Source organism: Lepisosteus oculatus, unplaced genomic scaffold (genome assembly GCF_040954835.1).
Source record: "Lepisosteus oculatus isolate fLepOcu1 unplaced genomic scaffold, fLepOcu1.hap2 HAP2_SCAFFOLD_95, whole genome shotgun sequence".
Taxonomy (NCBI): Eukaryota; Metazoa; Chordata; class Actinopteri; order Semionotiformes; family Lepisosteidae; genus Lepisosteus; species Lepisosteus oculatus.
In genome coordinates this window covers 461,246-479,181 of record NW_027168431.1, presented here as the reverse complement: position 1 = coordinate 479,181, position 17,936 = coordinate 461,246, and the positions used below count along the sequence as shown (strand labels likewise).

The 17,936-nt window shown below is 48.7% G+C and overlaps 13 non-coding genes across 13 annotated transcripts; 10 read left to right on the top strand and 3 right to left on the bottom strand.

Annotated features, from left to right (window-relative positions):
- The first annotated feature begins 188 nt into the window (after positions 1-188).
- Positions 189-260, top strand: trnam-cau (transfer RNA methionine (anticodon CAU)). Its single transcript has one exon. It is a non-coding gene; the product is annotated as a tRNA-Met (tRNA).
- An 821-nt stretch (positions 261-1,081) lies between these two features.
- On the top strand, positions 1,082-1,154 carry trnak-cuu (transfer RNA lysine (anticodon CUU)). The gene has a single exon. It is a non-coding gene; the product is annotated as a tRNA-Lys (tRNA).
- A 2,791-nt stretch (positions 1,155-3,945) lies between these two features.
- Positions 3,946-4,028, bottom strand: trnal-cag (transfer RNA leucine (anticodon CAG)). The gene has a single exon. It is a non-coding gene; the product is annotated as a tRNA-Leu (tRNA).
- A 279-nt stretch (positions 4,029-4,307) lies between these two features.
- trnam-cau (transfer RNA methionine (anticodon CAU)) lies at positions 4,308-4,379 on the top strand. The gene has a single exon. It is a non-coding gene; the product is annotated as a tRNA-Met (tRNA).
- Positions 4,380-5,200: 821 nt separating this feature from the next.
- Positions 5,201-5,273, top strand: trnak-cuu (transfer RNA lysine (anticodon CUU)). The gene has a single exon. It is a non-coding gene; the product is annotated as a tRNA-Lys (tRNA).
- A 3,153-nt stretch (positions 5,274-8,426) lies between these two features.
- On the top strand, positions 8,427-8,498 carry trnam-cau (transfer RNA methionine (anticodon CAU)). The gene has a single exon. It is a non-coding gene; the product is annotated as a tRNA-Met (tRNA).
- Positions 8,499-9,319: 821 nt separating this feature from the next.
- On the top strand, positions 9,320-9,392 carry trnak-cuu (transfer RNA lysine (anticodon CUU)). The gene has a single exon. It is a non-coding gene; the product is annotated as a tRNA-Lys (tRNA).
- A 2,791-nt stretch (positions 9,393-12,183) lies between these two features.
- On the bottom strand, positions 12,184-12,266 carry trnal-cag (transfer RNA leucine (anticodon CAG)). Its single transcript has one exon. It is a non-coding gene; the product is annotated as a tRNA-Leu (tRNA).
- Positions 12,267-12,545: 279 nt separating this feature from the next.
- On the top strand, positions 12,546-12,617 carry trnam-cau (transfer RNA methionine (anticodon CAU)). Its single transcript has one exon. It is a non-coding gene; the product is annotated as a tRNA-Met (tRNA).
- An 821-nt stretch (positions 12,618-13,438) lies between these two features.
- trnak-cuu (transfer RNA lysine (anticodon CUU)) lies at positions 13,439-13,511 on the top strand. Its single transcript has one exon. It is a non-coding gene; the product is annotated as a tRNA-Lys (tRNA).
- A 2,791-nt stretch (positions 13,512-16,302) lies between these two features.
- On the bottom strand, positions 16,303-16,385 carry trnal-cag (transfer RNA leucine (anticodon CAG)). Its single transcript has one exon. It is a non-coding gene; the product is annotated as a tRNA-Leu (tRNA).
- A 279-nt stretch (positions 16,386-16,664) lies between these two features.
- On the top strand, positions 16,665-16,736 carry trnam-cau (transfer RNA methionine (anticodon CAU)). The gene has a single exon. It is a non-coding gene; the product is annotated as a tRNA-Met (tRNA).
- An 821-nt stretch (positions 16,737-17,557) lies between these two features.
- On the top strand, positions 17,558-17,630 carry trnak-cuu (transfer RNA lysine (anticodon CUU)). Its single transcript has one exon. It is a non-coding gene; the product is annotated as a tRNA-Lys (tRNA).
- Positions 17,631-17,936: the final 306 nt, after the last annotated feature.

The window sequence follows — 17,936 nt, the reverse complement described above, 5'->3', positions numbered from 1 at the left end:
TCCAGCATTAAAATGTTTGGAAAATGTGTCGGCTTTTATAATCCAGTGTAGAGCAGCATGTGATGATTTGTGCTACAACACCAAGCGCTCAAAGTGACGTCTGCGTTTGTCGTTGAAACTTTCAACTCTTTCATCACTTATGTAGGAAATAAAAAGAGCAGTTGTGCGCCACACGCAGAGGGGCCGTCAGCAGAGTGGCGCAGCGGAAGCGTGCTGGGCCCATAACCCAGAGGTCGATGGATCGAAACCATCCTCTGCTACGTGTGTCCTATGCACGATTCATAAGCATGCCATTGGGTTAGCAAAGTGCCTTCAAATAGTCTGCATCTCCCTTTCTTTAAATTCTGTCCTGAGTTTCTCTCTCGTGTGTGTTTGTGCAAGCTTGACACTTGCGGGACTCTTTAATCTTCACCAATACGGAGATGACCAAATGTGTCTTCGGTTGTTCTGAGGTCTTTGATAGTTTCTTTGAAAGCTTCAACTGAACCTCGAAATCGAAGCAGTTATGTTTATATTGATTTCTCGCGTTAATCATTACGAACCAGGAACAGCCAGCACACTCGGTCGCATTAGTAATTATGTCACGTCTCTACTTAGCAGAGCATTCAAAGGCCCACTGGAAGTAGTAAAGCACTAAAACACTGCAAAACTGAACTCGGGAAAATCATACTGGGAGCTCTGAGCGATGTCTGCATCCAAGCCATCCAATACGGACTCTGAAACCTTGGAATATCAACACTATGATGCGCTACCTTTTACCTGGAGCAAAACGATGGAATTAGAAGAATGCTTACCGCAGGATACAACTGTGCCGCTGTTATTTGGAGCACGGTTTTCACTTGCATGAAAACTACAGCAGAACGTAGAAGGATGATCACTGAGGAGTCCACGCGGGCATGCTGAGGAGATTGTAGGTCGTACATTTCAATGATTACTGACATTTGCGCTGCTGGAGGTACAGTAATCAACAAAGAACAGGGTGTGCTACTCTCGAATCCGGTCAGCACATGATGAAAAGCCAGGAAGTATACCTTGTCAAATTGCCGTCAACAGGGACAAGTTAACCACCAGCTCCACCGGCGCCCGGCTAGCTCAGTCGGTAGAGCATGAGACTCTTAATCTCAGGGTCGTGGGTTCGAGCCCCACGTTGGGCGGTGCCCGTCTCCTTATTAACAAAGTTTCCCGCTCATCCTTGAACCTCTTACACCTCGATGGTACCGAGCACTGCGTTTTAATGCACAGGTGTGATCAAACCGAGATGAAAAGGGCGTATCTAGCTCCTTGCCCGAGAGATAAATCAAGGGTTCCGCAGATAATCCCTTGGCTCCGGTCACCGGGACGCAGATAGGAGCTGCAGCCATCATAACTTGTATGAAAACTAAGAAGAGCTCCTGTCTATTTACAGTTTCATTTACTCTAGCGTTTCCTTAAACATTGCGTGTACGAAGGCTAAGAAATTGGAGAGCTATTCTAATACAATAACTATTAGGAATCTTTTGGGCATAACAGTTTCACTGTGATTTTGCAGGTAACACGTACGTTGGGAAAACATTTTGAACGCGATCAATAACCGCACTGGAAAAATGTGGGAAAGAAAGGGCGAAAAGCGACTCTTCAACATGTGGAAATATCTTCCTGAGCGGAGCCCTCTTCTCGAAGCTCAACACTCTGCAAGAGTCACTTCTCCCAACTTGCGCCCGCAGGTTTCCGTAGTGTGCCTGCAAAGAGCCATCCGCTTGAGACAGGTGCACCTCCCGATTTCATTGAACTAAGCTAGATGCACAATTTCTAATGCAGCCTTCATCACAATAGACAGTTCATTTCTCGAAAGCTTGTCGTAAAAAAAGGAAACAAAGAACGAAAACGTATAGCTGACAATCTTCTGAAGATGCAGATTCAGCTTTGGGGAAATGGACATTTTATGTATGCAGATGCTTTTCAAGCGCTGGTTTTAGAACGTCGCTGTGCTTCCAGCATCCTTTTCAGCCTTCTAAACTGGCTACCGAGGTGCCGATCACATTGTAAAGCGGTTGAGAGGCCGGAGCTGCTCAAACCGCTCTTGCCGTTTCCCATCAATCAAAAGCACTATGTTGTTTCTTTGTATGGAAAGCTTTTCAAGTCTGGCATCGACACGCACCTTTCCTGAAACGTCCAAAAGGTGAATGCTTCGCAAAGAAATCCAGTCTACCTTCAGGGGGCATGATGTTGAAATCGGAATGAGCCCTGGGTGGGCTTGAAGCAGCAGCTGTTCAGTTAACAGCTGCACAGAAACGCACCCCGCTTGCTTTGTATCATTCGCAAGTTTCTGGTTAAAGAGTAAAAAAGGCTGGAATTCTTCTGCCAGCCGGCAGGATTTCTTCTGCACTCACCCAGAAAAGCCAAGAATTGTATTTCATCTTTCGCAAGCTGTATTTTCCAGGAGGAGAATGAATACTTGCATTAAACTGAATCATGCCGACAGAGACGCACAGCCGTTGTTTTTCTCCATGGGAAGTTTTTCGTTAAGGAAAAACACCGTTGTCATTTTCTTGCCAGCCGGCGGTATTTCTTGTGCAGCGATGAGCCAGATTTGTATTTCGTATTTCGCAAGTTGTGTGAATTTCTTGAAGTTGAAAGTGAATTCGCTCCAGAAAAGAAATGTCCAGTCGCATGAAAGCCGTGGCTGTTTGTTAAACCGCAGGACCTGAGCTTGCGTTCTGTTTCTCATGGCGTTCGCAAAGGCGATTCCTGCCTTTAAAACTGCTGTGACTGCGACTGAAAGTGGCGTGTGGCGCAGCTTCTAAAGTCTTGTTGACGCTCCTCGATGTTGCTTTCTCTCTGCCTAAGGAAGTTCGATTGTCGCGTCGGAACGGGGAGACCTAATCCTTCCAGCTTTAAGCCACCCTTCAGTCTTCTGAAGGGTGTCCGAGTGCTAGCATGTCATTTGGCTTTTTTTTGGGGGGAAGCGGAGAGCGACATTGAAAAAGGTTACCGCCGCCGCCTCGCCCTCTGTGTTAAATGATCGCAAGCCGGCGGCGGCGGCGCTCCCTGTAGTCGTGGCCGAGCGGTTAAGGCGATGGGCTAGAAAGCCATTGGGGTCTCCCCGCGTCGGCTCGAATCCTGCCCACTACGGCGCCCTTCTCCTGTCGCTTCGGCCTGCCCAGAAAAAGGCGGAGTGCCGTTTCTCTCTTCCTGCTTCTTGTACAAACGCTAAATCGCTTGGACCTGCTGCCTTGGAAGTAATGTCTTCAACATCCACCAGTGACATTTCACAGCTGGAAGCACACAGCCACGCTTTTGGCATTGGCATGTCTTTTGCGCCCTACTTCCAGCCTTTGAAGACCTAATTATTCAAACTGAAAGAACCGGCTGAATGAGTGTTTGCAGTGCACCAGGAGGAGCAGGGACCATAGCATTGGAGGGGTGAGGATGGCGCAGATGGAAACGTTTTCATGCGCTCCTCTGGGAGGAATGAAAAGAAAAGACGAAACCGGAAACAGTAGTAGCCGCAAGAGGAAGTGTCTTCAAGCGCCAAGCAAGCGCTCCTCGTTAGTATAGTGGTGCGTATCCCCGCCTGTCACGTGGGAGACCAGGGATGGATTGCTTGACGGCGAGCCAGGTTGCTTTTCTCCCATCAGATTCCAACCGCTAATGCTAACGCAGTGTGTGGGAGCTTACATGCTTTTCCTTTCCCGTCTTTTTCGGACGACTATTCCAAAGGGGTAACCTGAAGGAATAGGGGCCTGAAGACACGAGGCATTCTTAAACCAGCACTGGGCTGCACGGCCTTCTGTTGTGATCAGGTTATATTCGAGTCAAAAAGCCAGAGCATCCGCTTCCATCCTATGGAGCACGAGCTAATTCGGAAGAGGCAGGGGATACACCTACGCCTATCGGCGCACGTTCCCTGCGTCAGGCTGCTTCACCCATTTGCACCCGACTGGAGACGGCACTGAGCAAGCTTTTTGTCAGGAGTGGGATTCGAACCCACGCCTCCAGGGGAGACTGCGACCTGAACGCAGCGCCTTAGACCGCTCGGCCATCCTGACGCGGGCCCCCTGTCCCGGGGCGGTCTGATGAGCCACCGCGATCCCACTACGCTCCTCGAGTATCGCACTGTTATTAATACTACAGTGTGACTCCAGCATTAAAATGTTTGGAAAATGTGTCGGCTTTTATAATCCAGTGTAGAGCAGCATGTGATGATTTGTGCTACAACACCAAGCGCTCAAAGTGACGTCTGCGTTTGTCGTTGAAACTTTCAACTCTTTCATCACTTATGTAGGAAATAAAAAGAGCAGTTGTGCGCCACACACAGAGGGGCCGTCAGCAGAGTGGCGCAGCGGAAGCGTGCTGGGCCCATAACCCAGAGGTCGATGGATCGAAACCATCCTCTGCTACGTGTGTCCTATGCACGATTCATAAGCATGCCATTGGGTTAGCAAAGTGCCTTCAAATAGTCTGCATCTCCCTTTCTTTAAATTCTGTCCTGAGTTTCTCTCTCGTGTGTGTTTGTGCAAGCTTGACACTTGCGGGACTCTTTAATCTTCACCAATACGGAGATGACCAAATGTGTCTTCGGTTGTTCTGAGGTCTTTGATAGTTTCTTTGAAAGCTTCAACTGAACCTCGAAATCGAAGCAGTTATGTTTATATTGATTTCTCGCGTTAATCATTACGAACCAGGAACAGCCAGCACACTCGGTCGCATTAGTAATTATGTCACGTCTCTACTTAGCAGAGCATTCAAAGGCCCACTGGAAGTAGTAAAGCACTAAAACACTGCAAAACTGAACTCGGGAAAATCATACTGGGAGCTCTGAGCGATGTCTGCATCCAAGCCATCCAATACGGACTCTGAAACCTTGGAATATCAACACTATGATGCGCTACCTTTTACCTGGAGCAAAACGATGGAATTAGAAGAATGCTTACCGCAGGATACAACTGTGCCGCTGTTATTTGGAGCACGGTTTTCACTTGCATGAAAACTACAGCAGAACGTAGAAGGATGATCACTGAGGAGTCCACGCGGGCATGCTGAGGAGATTGTAGGTCGTACATTTCAATGATTACTGACATTTGCGCTGCTGGAGGTACAGTAATCAACAAAGAACAGGGTGTGCTACTCTCGAATCCGGTCAGCACATGATGAAAAGCCAGGAAGTATACCTTGTCAAATTGCCGTCAACAGGGACAAGTTAACCACCAGCTCCACCGGCGCCCGGCTAGCTCAGTCGGTAGAGCATGAGACTCTTAATCTCAGGGTCGTGGGTTCGAGCCCCACGTTGGGCGGTGCCCGTCTCCTTATTAACAAAGTTTCCCGCTCATCCTTGAACCTCTTACACCTCGATGGTACCGAGCACTGCGTTTTAATGCACAGGTGTGATCAAACCGAGATGAAAAGGGCGTATCTAGCTCCTTGCCCGAGAGATAAATCAAGGGTTCCGCAGATAATCCCTTGGCTCCGGTCACCGGGACGCAGATAGGAGCTGCAGCCATCATAACTTGTATGAAAACTAAGAAGAGCTCCTGTCTATTTACAGTTTCATTTACTCTAGCGTTTCCTTAAACATTGCGTGTACGAAGGCTAAGAAATTGGAGAGCTATTCTAATACAATAACTATTAGGAATCTTTTGGGCATAACAGTTTCACTGTGATTTTGCAGGTAACACGTACGTTGGGAAAACATTTTGAACGCGATCAATAACCGCACTGGAAAAATGTGGGAAAGAAAGGGCGAAAAGCGACTCTTCAACATGTGGAAATATCTTCCTGAGCGGAGCCCTCTTCTCGAAGCTCAACACTCTGCAAGAGTCACTTCTCCCAACTTGCGCCCGCAGGTTTCCGTAGTGTGCCTGCAAAGAGCCATCCGCTTGAGACAGGTGCACCTCCCGATTTCATTGAACTAAGCTAGATGCACAATTTCTAATGCAGCCTTCATCACAATAGACAGTTCATTTCTCGAAAGCTTGTCGTAAAAAAAGGAAACAAAGAACGAAAACGTATAGCTGACAATCTTCTGAAGATGCAGATTCAGCTTTGGGGAAATGGACATTTTATGTATGCAGATGCTTTTCAAGCGCTGGTTTTAGAACGTCGCTGTGCTTCCAGCATCCTTTTCAGCCTTCTAAACTGGCTACCGAGGTGCCGATCACATTGTAAAGCGGTTGAGAGGCCGGAGCTGCTCAAACCGCTCTTGCCGTTTCCCATCAATCAAAAGCACTATGTTGTTTCTTTGTATGGAAAGCTTTTCAAGTCTGGCATCGACACGCACCTTTCCTGAAACGTCCAAAAGGTGAATGCTTCGCAAAGAAATCCAGTCTACCTTCAGGGGGCATGATGTTGAAATCGGAATGAGCCCTGGGTGGGCTTGAAGCAGCAGCTGTTCAGTTAACAGCTGCACAGAAACGCACCCCGCTTGCTTTGTATCATTCGCAAGTTTCTGGTTAAAGAGTAAAAAAGGCTGGAATTCTTCTGCCAGCCGGCAGGATTTCTTCTGCACTCACCCAGAAAAGCCAAGAATTGTATTTCATCTTTCGCAAGCTGTATTTTCCAGGAGGAGAATGAATACTTGCATTAAACTGAATCATGCCGACAGAGACGCACAGCCGTTGTTTTTCTCCATGGGAAGTTTTTCGTTAAGGAAAAACACCGTTGTCATTTTCTTGCCAGCCGGCGGTATTTCTTGTGCAGCGATGAGCCAGATTTGTATTTCGTATTTCGCAAGTTGTGTGAATTTCTTGAAGTTGAAAGTGAATTCGCTCCAGAAAAGAAATGTCCAGTCGCATGAAAGCCGTGGCTGTTTGTTAAACCGCAGGACCTGAGCTTGCGTTCTGTTTCTCATGGCGTTCGCAAAGGCGATTCCTGCCTTTAAAACTGCTGTGACTGCGACTGAAAGTGGCGTGTGGCGCAGCTTCTAAAGTCTTGTTGACGCTCCTCGATGTTGCTTTCTCTCTGCCTAAGGAAGTTCGATTGTCGCGTCGGAACGGGGAGACCTAATCCTTCCAGCTTTAAGCCACCCTTCAGTCTTCTGAAGGGTGTCCGAGTGCTAGCATGTCATTTGGCTTTTTTTTGGGGGGAAGCGGAGAGCGACATTGAAAAAGGTTACCGCCGCCGCCTCGCCCTCCGTGTTAAATGATCGCAAGCCGGCGGCGGCGGCGCTCCCTGTAGTCGTGGCCGAGCGGTTAAGGCGATGGGCTAGAAAGCCATTGGGGTCTCCCCGCGTCGGCTCGAATCCTGCCCACTACGGCGCCCTTCTCCTGTCGCTTCGGCCTGCCCAGAAAAAGGCGGAGTGCCGTTTCTCTCTTCCTGCTTCTTGTACAAACGCTAAATCGCTTGGACCTGCTGCCTTGGAAGTAATGTCTTCAACATCCACCAGTGACATTTCACAGCTGGAAGCACACAGCCACGCTTTTGGCATTGGCATGTCTTTTGCGCCCTACTTCCAGCCTTTGAAGACCTAATTATTCAAACTGAAAGAACCGGCTGAATGAGTGTTTGCAGTGCACCAGGAGGAGCAGGGACCATAGCATTGGAGGGGTGAGGATGGCGCAGATGGAAACGTTTTCATGCGCTCCTCTGGGAGGAATGAAAAGAAAAGACGAAACCGGAAACAGTAGTAGCCGCAAGAGGAAGTGTCTTCAAGCGCCAAGCAAGCGCTCCTCGTTAGTATAGTGGTGCGTATCCCCGCCTGTCACGTGGGAGACCAGGGATGGATTGCTTGACGGCGAGCCAGGTTGCTTTTCTCCCATCAGATTCCAACCGCTAATGCTAACGCAGTGTGTGGGAGCTTACATGCTTTTCCTTTCCCGTCTTTTTCGGACGACTATTCCAAAGGGGTAACCTGAAGGAATAGGGGCCTGAAGACACGAGGCATTCTTAAACCAGCACTGGGCTGCACGGCCTTCTGTTGTGATCAGGTTATATTCGAGTCAAAAAGCCAGAGCATCCGCTTCCATCCTATGGAGCACGAGCTAAATCGGAAGAGGCAGGGGATACACCTACGCCTATCGGCGCACGTTCCCTGCATCAGGCTGCTTCACCCATTTGCACCCGACTGGAGACGGCACTGAGCAAGCTTTTTGTCAGGAGTGGGATTCGAACCCACGCCTCCAGGGGAGACTGCGACCTGAACGCAGCGCCTTAGACCGCTCGGCCATTCTGACGCGGGCCCCCTGTCCCGGGGCGGTCTGATGAGCCACCGCGATCCCACTACGCTCCTCGAGTATCGCACTGTTATTAATACTACAGTGTGACTCCAGCATTAAAATGTTTGGAAAATGTGTCGGCTTTTATAATCCAGTGTAGAGCAGCATGTGATGATTTGTGCTACAACACCAAGCGCTCAAAGTGACGTCTGCGTTTGTCGTTGAAACTTTCAACTCTTTCATCACTTATGTAGGAAATAAAAAGAGCAGTTGTGCGCCACACGCAGAGGGGCCGTCAGCAGAGTGGCGCAGCGGAAGCGTGCTGGGCCCATAACCCAGAGGTCGATGGATCGAAACCATCCTCTGCTACGTGTGTCCTATGCACGATTCATAAGCATGCCATTGGGTTAGCAAAGTGCCTTCAAATAGTCTGCATCTCCCTTTCTTTAAATTCTGTCCTGAGTTTCTCTCTCGTGTGTGTTTGTGCAAGCTTGACACTTGCGGGACTCTTTAATCTTCACCAATACGGAGATGACCAAATGTGTCTTCGGTTGTTCTGAGGTCTTTGATAGTTTCTTTGAAAGCTTCAACTGAACCTCGAAATCGAAGCAGTTATGTTTATATTGATTTCTCGCGTTAATCATTACGAACCAGGAACAGCCAGCACACTCGGTCGCATTAGTAATTATGTCACGTCTCTACTTAGCAGAGCATTCAAAGGCCCACTGGAAGTAGTAAAGCACTAAAACACTGCAAAACTGAACTCGGGAAAATCATACTGGGAGCTCTGAGCGATGTCTGCATCCAAGCCATCCAATACGGACTCTGAAACCTTGGAATATCAACACTATGATGCGCTACCTTTTACCTGGAGCAAAACGATGGAATTAGAAGAATGCTTACCGCAGGATACAACTGTGCCGCTGTTATTTGGAGCACGGTTTTCACTTGCATGAAAACTACAGCAGAACGTAGAAGGATGATCACTGAGGAGTCCACGCGGGCATGCTGAGGAGATTGTAGGTCGTACATTTCAATGATTACTGACATTTGCGCTGCTGGAGGTACAGTAATCAACAAAGAACAGGGTGTGCTACTCTCGAATCCGGTCAGCACATGATGAAAAGCCAGGAAGTATACCTTGTCAAATTGCCGTCAACAGGGACAAGTTAACCACCAGCTCCACCGGCGCCCGGCTAGCTCAGTCGGTAGAGCATGAGACTCTTAATCTCAGGGTCGTGGGTTCGAGCCCCACGTTGGGCGGTGCCCGTCTCCTTATTAACAAAGTTTCCCGCTCATCCTTGAACCTCTTACACCTCGATGGTACCGAGCACTGCGTTTTAATGCACAGGTGTGATCAAACCGAGATGAAAAGGGCGTATCTAGCTCCTTGCCCGAGAGATAAATCAAGGGTTCCGCAGATAATCCCTTGGCTCCGGTCACCGGGACGCAGATAGGAGCTGCAGCCATCATAACTTGTATGAAAACTAAGAAGAGCTCCTGTCTATTTACAGTTTCATTTACTCTAGCGTTTCCTTAAACATTGCGTGTACGAAGGCTAAGAAATTGGAGAGCTATTCTAATACAATAACTATTAGGAATCTTTTGGGCATAACAGTTTCACTGTGATTTTGCAGGTAACACGTACGTTGGGAAAACATTTTGAACGCGATCAATAACCGCACTGGAAAAATGTGGGAAAGAAAGGGCGAAAAGCGACTCTTCAACATGTGGAAATATCTTCCTGAGCGGAGCCCTCTTCTCGAAGCTCAACACTCTGCAAGAGTCACTTCTCCCAACTTGCGCCCGCAGGTTTCCGTAGTGTGCCTGCAAAGAGCCATCCGCTTGAGACAGGTGCACCTCCCGATTTCATTGAACTAAGCTAGATGCACAATTTCTAATGCAGCCTTCATCACAATAGACAGTTCATTTCTCGAAAGCTTGTCGTAAAAAAAGGAAACAAAGAACGAAAACGTATAGCTGACAATCTTCTGAAGATGCAGATTCAGCTTTGGGGAAATGGACATTTTATGTATGCAGATGCTTTTCAAGCGCTGGTTTTAGAACGTCGCTGTGCTTCCAGCATCCTTTTCAGCCTTCTAAACTGGCTACCGAGGTGCCGATCACATTGTAAAGCGGTTGAGAGGCCGGAGCTGCTCAAACCGCTCTTGCCGTTTCCCATCAATCAAAAGCACTATGTTGTTTCTTTGTATGGAAAGCTTTTCAAGTCTGGCATCGACACGCACCTTTCCTGAAACGTCCAAAAGGTGAATGCTTCGCAAAGAAATCCAGTCTACCTTCAGGGGGCATGATGTTGAAATCGGAATGAGCCCTGGGTGGGCTTGAAGCAGCAGCTGTTCAGTTAACAGCTGCACAGAAACGCACCCCGCTTGCTTTGTATCATTCGCAAGTTTCTGGTTAAAGAGTAAAAAAGGCTGGAATTCTTCTGCCAGCCGGCAGGATTTCTTCTGCACTCACCCAGAAAAGCCAAGAATTGTATTTCATCTTTCGCAAGCTGTATTTTCCAGGAGGAGAATGAATACTTGCATTAAACTGAATCAAGCCGACAGAGACGCACAGCCGTTGTTTTTCTCCATGGGAAGTTTTTCGTTAAGGAAAAACACCGTTGTCATTTTCTTGCCAGCCGGCGGTATTTCTTGTGCAGCGATGAGCCAGATTTGTATTTCGTATTTCGCAAGTTGTGTGAATTTCTTGAAGTTGAAAGTGAATTCGCTCCAGAAAAGAAATGTCCAGTCGCATGAAAGCCGTGGCTGTTTGTTAAACCGCAGGACCTGAGCTTGCGTTCTGTTTCTCATGGCGTTCGCAAAGGCGATTCCTGCCTTTAAAACTGCTGTGACTGCGACTGAAAGTGGCGTGTGGCGCAGCTTCTAAAGTCTTGTTGACGCTCCTCGATGTTGCTTTCTCTCTGCCTAAGGAAGTTCGATTGTCGCGTCGGAACGGGGAGACCTAATCCTTCCAGCTTTAAGCCACCCTTCAGTCTTCTGAAGGGTGTCCGAGTGCTAGCATGTCATTTGGCTTTTTTTTGGGGGGAAGCGGAGAGCGACATTGAAAAAGGTTACCGCCGCCGCCTCGCCCTCCGTGTTAAATGATCGCAAGCCGGCGGCGGCGGCGCTCCCTGTAGTCGTGGCCGAGCGGTTAAGGCGATGGGCTAGAAAGCCATTGGGGTCTCCCCGCGTCGGCTCGAATCCTGCCCACTACGGCGCCCTTCTCCTGTCGCTTCGGCCTGCCCAGAAAAAGGCGGAGTGCCGTTTCTCTCTTCCTGCTTCTTGTACAAACGCTAAATCGCTTGGACCTGCTGCCTTGGAAGTAATGTCTTCAACATCCACCAGTGACATTTCACAGCTGGAAGCACACAGCCACGCTTTTGGCATTGGCATGTCTTTTGCGCCCTACTTCCAGCCTTTGAAGACCTAATTATTCAAACTGAAAGAACCAGCTGAATGAGTGTTTGCAGTGCACCAGGAGGAGCAGGGACCATAGCATTGGAGGGGTGAGGATGGCGCAGATGGAAACGTTTTCATGCGCTCCTCTGGGAGGAATGAAAAGAAAAGACGAAACCGGAAACAGTAGTAGCCGCAAGAGGAAGTGTCTTCAAGCGCCAAGCAAGCGCTCCTCGTTAGTATAGTGGTGCGTATCCCCGCCTGTCACGTGGGAGACCAGGGATGGATTGCTTGACGGCGAGCCAGGTTGCTTTTCTCCCATCAGATTCCAACCGCTAATGCTAACGCAGTGTGTGGGAGCTTACATGCTTTTCCTTTCCCGTCTTTTTCGGACGACTATTCCAAAGGGGTAACCTGAAGGAATAGGGGCCTGAAGACACGAGGCATTCTTAAACCAGCACTGGGCTGCACGGCCTTCTGTTGTGATCAGGTTATATTCGAGTCAAAAAGCCAGAGCATCCGCTTCCATCCTATGGAGCACGAGCTAAATCGGAAGAGGCAGGGGATACACCTACGCCTATCGGCGCACGTTCCCTGCGTCAGGCTGCTTCACCCATTTGCACCCGACTGGAGACGGCACTGAGCAAGCTTTTTGTCAGGAGTGGGATTCGAACCCACGCCTCCAGGGGAGACTGCGACCTGAACGCAGCGCCTTAGACCGCTCGGCCATCCTGACGCGGGCCCCCTGTCCCGGGGCGGTCTGATGAGCCACCGCGATCCCACTACGCTCCTCGAGTATCGCACTGTTATTAATACTACAGTGTGACTCCAGCATTAAAATGTTTGGAAAATGTGTCGGCTTTTATAATCCAGTGTAGAGCAGCATGTGATGATTTGTGCTACAACACCAAGCGCTCAAAGTGACGTCTGCGTTTGTCGTTGAAACTTTCAACTCTTTCATCACTTATGTAGGAAATAAAAAGAGCAGTTGTGCGCCACACGCAGAGGGGCCGTCAGCAGAGTGGCGCAGCGGAAGCGTGCTGGGCCCATAACCCAGAGGTCGATGGATCGAAACCATCCTCTGCTACGTGTGTCCTATGCACGATTCATAAGCATGCCATTGGGTTAACAAAGTGCCTTCAAATAGTCTGCATCTCCCTTTCTTTAAATTCTGTCCTGAGTTTCTCTCTGGTGTGTGTTTGTGCAAGCTTGACACTTGCGGGACTCTTTAATCTTCACCAATACGGAGATGACCAAATGTGTCTTCGGTTGTTCTGAGGTCTTTGATAGTTTCTTTGAAAGCTTCAACTGAACCTCGAAATCGAAGCAGTTATGTTTATATTGATTTCTCGCGTTAATCATTACGAACCAGGAACAGCCAGCACACTCGGTCGCATTAGTAATTATGTCACGTCTCTACTTAGCAGAGCATTCAAAGGCCCACTGGAAGTAGTAAAGCACTAAAACACTGCAAAACTGAACTCGGGAAAATCATACTGGGAGCTCTGAGCGATGTCTGCATCCAAGCCATCCAATACGGACTCTGAAACCTTGGAATATCAACACTATGATGCGCTACCTTTTACCTGGAGCAAAACGATGGAATTAGAAGAATGCTTACCGCAGGATACAACTGTGCCGCTGTTATTTGGAGCACGGTTTTCACTTGCATGAAAACTACAGCAGAACGTAGAAGGATGATCACTGAGGAGTCCACGCGGGCATGCTGAGGAGATTGTAGGTCGTACATTTCAATGATTACTGACATTTGCGCTGCTGGAGGTACAGTAATCAACAAAGAACAGGGTGTGCTACTCTCGAATCCGGTCAGCACATGATGAAAAGCCAGGAAGTATACCTTGTCAAATTGCCGTCAACAGGGACAAGTTAACCACCAGCTCTACCGGCGCCCGGCTAGCTCAGTCGGTAGAGCATGAGACTCTTAATCTCAGGGTCGTGGGTTCGAGCCCCACGTTGGGCGGTGCCCGTCTCCTTATTAACAAAGTTTCCCGCTCATCCTTGAACCTCTTACACCTCGATGGTACCGAGCACTGCGTTTTAATGCACAGGTGTGATCAAACCGAGATGAAAAGGGCGTATCTAGCTCCTTGCCCGAGAGATAAATCAAGGGTTCCGCAGATAATCCCTTGGCTCCGGTCACCCGGACGCAGATAGGAGCTGCAGCCATCATAACTTGTATGAAAACTAAGAAGAGCTCCTGTCTATTTACAGTTTCATTTACTCTAGCGTTTCCTTAAACATTGCGTGTACGAAGGCTAAGAAATTGGAGAGCTATTCTAATACAATAACTATTAGGAATCTTTTGGGCATAACAGTTTCACTGTGATTTTGCAGGTAACACGTACGTTGGGAAAACATTTTGAACGCGATCAATAACCGCACTGGAAAAATGTGGGAAAGAAAGGGCGAAAAGCGACTCTTCAACATGTGGAAATATCTTCCTGAGCGGAGCCCTCTTCTCGAAGCTCAACACTCTGCAAGAGTCACTTCTCCCAACTTGCGCCCGCAGGTTTCCGTAGTGTGCCTGCAAAGAGCCATCCGCTTGAGACAGGTGCACCTCCCGATTTCATTGAACTAAGCTAGATGCACAATTTCTAATGCAGCCTTCATCACAATAGACAGTTCATTTCTCGAAAGCTTGTCGTAAAAAAAGGAAACAAAGAACGAAAACGTATAGCTGACAATCTTCTGAAGATGCAGATTCAGCTTTGGGGAAATGGACATTTTATGTATGCAGATGCTTTTCAAGCGCTGGTTTTAGAACGTCGCTGTGCTTCCAGCATCCTTTTCAGCCTTCTAAACTGGCTACCGAGGTGCCGATCACATTGTAAAGCGGTTGAGAGGCCGGAGCTGCTCAAACCGCTCTTGCCGTTTCCCATCAATCAAAAGCACTATGTTGTTTCTTTGTATGGAAAGCTTTTCAAGTCTGGCATCGACACGCACCTTTCCTGAAACGTCCAAAAGGTGAATGCTTCGCAAAGAAATCCAGTCTACCTTCAGGGGGCATGATGTTGAAATCGGAATGAGCCCTGGGTGGGCTTGAAGCAGCAGCTGTTCAGTTAACAGCTGCACAGAAACGCACCCCGCTTGCTTTGTATCATTCGCAAGTTTCTGGTTAAAGAGTAAAAAAGGCTGGAATTCTTCTGCCAGCCGGCAGGATTTCTTCTGCACTCACCCAGAAAAGCCAAGAATTGTATTTCATCTTTCGCAAGCTGTATTTTCCAGGAGGAGAATGAATACTTGCATTAAACTGAATCAAGCCGACAGAGACGCACAGCCGTTGTTTTTCTCCATGGGAAGTTTTTCGTTAAGGAAAAACACCGTTGTCATTTTCTTGCCAGCCGGCGGTATTTCTTGTGCAGCGATGAGCCAGATTTGTATTTCGTATTTCGCAAGTTGTGTGAATTTCTTGAAGTTGAAAGTGAATTCGCTCCAGAAAAGAAATGTCCAGTCGCATGAAAGCCGTGGCTGTTTGTTAAACCGCAGGACCTGAGCTTGCGTTCTGTTTCTCATGGCGTTCGCAAAGGCGATTCCTGCCTTTAAAACTGCTGTGACTGCGACTGAAAGTGGCGTGTGGCGCAGCTTCTAAAGTCTTGTTGACGCTCCTCGATGTTGCTTTCTCTCTGCCTAAGGAAGTTCGATTGTCGCGTCGGAACGGGGAGACCTAATCCTTCCAGCTTTAAGCCACCCTTCAGTCTTCTGAAGGGTGTCCGAGTGCTAGCATGTCATTTGGCTTTTTTTTGGGGGGAAGCGGAGAGCGACATTGAAAAAGGTTACCGCCGCCGCCTCGCCCTCCGTGTTAAATGATCGCAAGCCGGCGGCGGCGGCGCTCCCTGTAGTCGTGGCCGAGCGGTTAAGGCGATGGGCTAGAAAGCCATTGGGGTCTCCCCGCGTCGGCTCGAATCCTGCCCACTACGGCGCCCTTCTCCTGTCGCTTCGGCCTGCCCAGAAAAAGGCGGAGTGCCGTTTCTCTCTTCCTGCTTCTTGTACAAACGCTAAATCGCTTGGACCTGCTGCCTTGGAAGTAATGTCTTCAACATCCACCAGTGACATTTCACAGCTGGAAGCACACAGCCACGCTTTTGGCATTGGCATGTCTTTTGCGCCCTACTTCCAGCCTTTGAAGACCTAATTATTCAAACTGAAAGAACCAGCTGAATGAGTGTTTGCAGTGCACCAGGAGGAGCAGGGACCATAGCATTGGAGGGGTGAGGATGGCGCAGATGGAAACGTTTTCATGCGCTCCTCTGGGAGGAATGAAAAGAAAAGACGAAACCGGAAACAGTAGTAGCCGCAAGAGGAAGTGTCTTCAAGCGCCAAGCAAGCGCTCCTCGTTAGTATAGTGGTGCGTATCCCCGCCTGTCACGTGGGAGACCAGGGATGGATTGCTTGACGGCGAGCCAGGTTGCTTTTCTCCCATCAGATTCCAACCGCTAATGCTAACGCAGTGTGTGGGAGCTTACATGCTTTTCCTTTCCCGTCTTTTTCGGACGACTATTCCAAAGGGGTAACCTGAAGGAATAGGGGCCTGAAGACACGAGGCATTCTTAAACCAGCACTGGGCTGCACGGCCTTCTGTTGTGATCAGGTTATATTCGAGTCAAAAAGCCAGAGCATCCGCTTCCATCCTATGGAGCACGAGCTAAATCGGAAGAGGCAGGGGATACACCTACGCCTATCGGCGCACGTTCCCTGCGTCAGGCTGCTTCACCCATTTGCACCCGACTGGAGACGGCACTGAGCAAGCTTTTTGTCAGGAGTGGGATTCGAACCCACGCCTCCAGGGGAGACTGCGACCTGAACGCAGCGCCTTAGACCGCTCGGCCATCCTGACGCGGGCCCCCTGTCCCGGGGCGGTCTGATGAGCCACCGCGATCCCACTACGCTCCTCGAGTATCGCACTGTTATTAATACTACAGTGTGACTCCAGCATTAAAATGTTTGGAAAATGTGTCGGCTTTTATAATCCAGTGTAGAGCAGCATGTGATGATTTGTGCTACAACACCAAGCGCTCAAAGTGACGTCTGCGTTTGTCGTTGAAACTTTCAACTCTTTCATCACTTATGTAGGAAATAAAAAGAGCAGTTGTGCGCCACACGCAGAGGGGCCGTCAGCAGAGTGGCGCAGCGGAAGCGTGCTGGGCCCATAACCCAGAGGTCGATGGATCGAAACCATCCTCTGCTACGTGTGTCCTATGCACGATTCATAAGCATGCCATTGGGTTAACAAAGTGCCTTCAAATAGTCTGCATCTCCCTTTCTTTAAATTCTGTCCTGAGTTTCTCTCTGGTGTGTGTTTGTGCAAGCTTGACACTTGCGGGACTCTTTAATCTTCACCAATACGGAGATGACCAAATGTGTCTTCGGTTGTTCTGAGGTCTTTGATAGTTTCTTTGAAAGCTTCAACTGAACCTCGAAATCGAAGCAGTTATGTTTATATTGATTTCTCGCGTTAATCATTACGAACCAGGAACAGCCAGCACACTCGGTCGCATTAGTAATTATGTCACGTCTCTACTTAGCAGAGCATTCAAAGGCCCACTGGAAGTAGTAAAGCACTAAAACACTGCAAAACTGAACTCGGGAAAATCATACTGGGAGCTCTGAGCGATGTCTGCATCCAAGCCATCCAATACGGACTCTGAAACCTTGGAATATCAACACTATGATGCGCTACCTTTTACCTGGAGCAAAACGATGGAATTAGAAGAATGCTTACCGCAGGATACAACTGTGCCGCTGTTATTTGGAGCACGGTTTTCACTTGCATGAAAACTACAGCAGAACGTAGAAGGATGATCACTGAGGAGTCCACGCGGGCATGCTGAGGAGATTGTAGGTCGTACATTTCAATGATTACTGACATTTGCGCTGCTGGAGGTACAGTAATCAACAAAGAACAGGGTGTGCTACTCTCGAATCCGGTCAGCACATGATGAAAAGCCAGGAAGTATACCTTGTCAAATTGCCGTCAACAGGGACAAGTTAACCACCAGCTCTACCGGCGCCCGGCTAGCTCAGTCGGTAGAGCATGAGACTCTTAATCTCAGGGTCGTGGGTTCGAGCCCCACGTTGGGCGGTGCCCGTCTCCTTATTAACAAAGTTTCCCGCTCATCCTTGAACCTCTTACACCTCGATGGTACCGAGCACTGCGTTTTAATGCACAGGTGTGATCAAACCGAGATGAAAAGGGCGTATCTAGCTCCTTGCCCGAGAGATAAATCAAGGGTTCCGCAGATAATCCCTTGGCTCCGGTCACCCGGACGCAGATAGGAGCTGCAGCCATCATAACTTGTATGAAAACTAAGAAGAGCTCCTGTCTATTTACAGTTTCATTTACTCTAGCGTTTCCTTAAACATTGCGTGTACGAAGGCTAAGAAATTG